Source organism: Alligator sinensis, unplaced genomic scaffold (genome assembly GCF_000455745.1).
Source record: "Alligator sinensis unplaced genomic scaffold, ASM45574v1 scaffold359_1, whole genome shotgun sequence".
Classification (NCBI taxonomy): domain Eukaryota; kingdom Metazoa; phylum Chordata; order Crocodylia; family Alligatoridae; genus Alligator; species Alligator sinensis.
The window spans coordinates 892490-896046 of NW_005842577.1; the positions used below are offsets into that span (position 1 = coordinate 892490).

Genomic DNA, 3557 nt, shown 5'->3' on the forward strand with positions numbered 1-3557 from the left:
AGGAGAGAAGAGGGGGGGGGGGGGGGGGGATGGGGTTGTTTTGTTTTTAATCAGAGAAAGCCAGGATCCCACTTAACCATTGGGAGCAAGAGTGTATTTTTCAGTGTATTTTTCATTCCCTGTGTTTTGAATTTAAAACATGATTTTCCTGTATAACTGTAATACAGTCAACTGCTTGAAAACAGCCATTAGGTAAAGTTCTGTAACATCTTATTCAAGTTAGCTAAAGGCTTTGTTATACCTCACACCAGGGGTTTTCAACCTTTAAAGGAGTGTAATGCTTCTGGTGGGTACCCCTCCTGGACTATACTCCCTGGACAAGCGGGCAGGGTCCCCCAGCAGCTGGTTGATGAGTGGAGGGGGGCGGCACGCTTCCCATGTACCCCTGGTTGACAACCCCTGCCTTACACTGAAAGATGCACAAACGTTAGCTGGCATTAGTGCTAGCTTGAGTTTGGAGCAGTTGCACTTCAGGCCAACAGGGACCTGGAGGACTGAAAGGTAAGAATTACCCTGCATCCCTCCCTCTCATTCGGGGCTTCCTTGGCTCCTTGCTGCCCACCTGTCTATTCTGGGAAAGCAGGCAGGGAAGGGTTAACTAGCTTGCCTAGGTGCCAGGGCTACTGCTATTCTTTAGGCTGAGCCACCCAGAGGTCAGCAGTGGCAGAGGCTGGGCATGCAGGTTAACCCTTCCCCACCTGTTCCCCCAGGACAGACATCACAAGCTTCCACAAGCAAGCAGGGGAGAAAGGGGGCATCTGGGGAGGGTGGGCCAATTTAGGCCAGCAGGGGAGGGAGGGTGGGTAGGGTGGACACAGACAGACGCGCATAGAGACACACACTAACAAGGTACTTAAAGCAGACTAAGCCTTACATGTTTATGTATGTTCAGGCAGACGGTTGCTATATATTTGCTTATGATGCATTACGATACACTACACTATATAAGGAATTCTGGTAAGCTATTTTTTAAAAACAAGAAGTACCTTCATTGCACACTTCTAATATTTGATGCATTTAAATTTAGTTCTTAATATGACAGCACAGTTCCATGGTACAAGGAAAAGACAAAAAATTGCTCAGACTAATGAATGGGATCCTAAGAAAATGTCAGGCTAAGACAAAAATCCACCACCAAGAAAGTTTCCAGTGCAGTGATCCTTTTTACCACTGAACTCCTCCATATAAAGTTCACTGATTTTTTTTTTCTATGAAAGGCAAGCTGTAGTAAGGACTTCATTGGCTTTAGGAACTGAACCACTAATAAGAGTTAAGGCCAGTTTATTTTGTAACTGTGCAATACACCAGGAAAAAACAAAACAAAAACAAAACTTCCCTTCTCCCCACAGGAGGATCCACTGGAATGGCAAGCAGGCTATAGTATTACTTACTTCATGTGAGCCACGCTAGGTGAGGCTGCCTGAGAAACTCCCTACCAGCAGGCCCGTACACATTAGAGTAAGTTTACAGGTCTTTGGTATAACCTCCCCTTTCACTCTATTATCTTGAGTTCCCTTTCAGACGCACTTGTTTTCGCTATTTATTGCTTTTAGCCTGTTAGACAATTTTGCTAAGGTAACCACCACTCACTCGCTTTGAAATCCTGACATTATGACTTCATACCTTATGCATATAGGAAGGCATGCTTTATAAAGAATAATTCTTTTTCTATGCTCAAAAACTCTTGCATATCAAGAAGCCTTATCTCCGTAACATTGTGAAATTCATAAGGTAGACTATTTTAGGTTCTTTCTAAGCTTTTAAATAAAAATTGGTTTTGCAGGCTCCTATATTATTTTCTTTTAAGACTGCACATGTGTAACTTAGGTAGTTTGTAGCAAGCTAAACTTCTGCTGGATGTAAGCGTATATACCTGACTTTCAAATGATAGGGTACTTTGCATCACTTAAGTTACCTACATATTTATATATATTTTACAAAAATGAATCTCACAAAAATATCACCATCCCTATCTTTTGTCATTATAATTTAAATCTTTCCCCATAATATTGCAGTATTCATCCTAATATGCTTTATAGCAAAGCCATCATTTTTTTGCTTAAAGTCCAGTATTTTTCTGTCACACAACTTGCCTTATTCTTATTTGGCCCCCATTTGGATATCAATACCTTTAGGATAGAAATAATAGATTCCCCCTTTTTTTTTTTTTTTTTTTTTTTTAAGACAATGCCCTCTCTCTCAGCCACTCGTGTTCCCTCTGCAGTCCTTTAATCTTATAACATTAACTAGGAAATACAGCATGTAAGCAGATAACTGTTCCCAAAGATGAGTATTGGTTATTCTGGGTAGGAAGACATCTTAGTAGTGTCACAACCCAAGGGTGTGATTTTTGTTTGTGTGCGCTTCGGCACTGCTGAATTATTTCCCACCACTTGTAGCTTTCTTTGCAGGGTGCATTTCTTCGTTGCAACACAGAAATGCACCTTGCAAGGAGTTCCCGCCATTTGTATTCAAATTTGTGCCCCACTATTGGCCAGTTCTAAATTATTCCTACGTGGCGGCTAGCGATTGGTTTGCTAGCCGTATAAAAGGCTTGAGTGGTTTCTGCCCAAGTTGGAGGACTCCACGAACATCAGGAGGAGGAGACTTCACGTCTCGTGAAGATCTCTAAGTGCTGCGGAGCTTATTGGACCCAGCGTGTATTTCAAGAAGGCTACAGGGGTCTGATCAGCCTCTTGCCTCTCCCCGTCGCCGCCTGATCCCTCGACGTACCCTTCCCTGCGCGCAAAGTTCCACGGAGCCTAGCAAACTTCGTGTGAGTGAATCCAGAGCTCTGTTCGAGTCCTTAAACTGGGACTTAAGCGAAGTTTTCCTGGAAGTTTTCCAGCCTGCACCGCGACCATCTACGGTGTAAGTAAACAATCTTAAATCAACCATTAAGCATCCGTGCCTAATTCTAGCGTGCCGCCTGCCTTCCCGACCCGGCGTGTCCGGTCTGCTGGCCACAGCCCGCCGCGCGAAAAAAGGGCTGTGGACCGCTCCCGGCCTGCACAAGTAGCAGGCTTCTTAAGTTGTTCATAATTAATGCCTTCACCTATATTTCTTACATGCACCTATACCCAACACTATCTTAAGTTTTTCAATTTAATACCCATACATCACTGAGGTTCTCAAGTACTATGAAACAAATACAAAGAGCCAGTGACTTTGTAAGTTGTTGTGACAGGCAGAAAACTGAACATGTGCTTCCTTGTATTTCAGACTACCACCATAACCATCAGGGCATTCTTCCTGACAGGTGTAAGAAACTCTGGTTGCAAATGAGAACAAAGTCCGCTCAAGTGTCAACTAACGATCGCCTTGGTTTGTTTTAGACAATGCACAATAATCCCAAATGGCATAAAAATTCAAGGAGGCAATTTGAACTCCACGTAGAAATCATGTTATGTATGTAGAATGTAGGCAGGATCTATATATTGCTCATTTCAATCTGATGACAATCACTCTTTTAGATGAGCCCAAGAATAGCTGGTCCCAGGTAATTCTAAAACTGACTGACCATGGGTGACTGGTGCCTCCTGAGACTTGGGGGGGGG

General features: G+C 43.3%; 1 protein-coding gene across 1 annotated transcript in view; it reads right to left on the reverse strand.

Annotated features, from left to right (window-relative positions):
• Positions 1-3557, reverse strand: part of NECTIN3 (nectin cell adhesion molecule 3) — a 76734-nt gene that overhangs the window by 3925 nt on the left and 69252 nt on the right. The window lies entirely within an intron of this gene.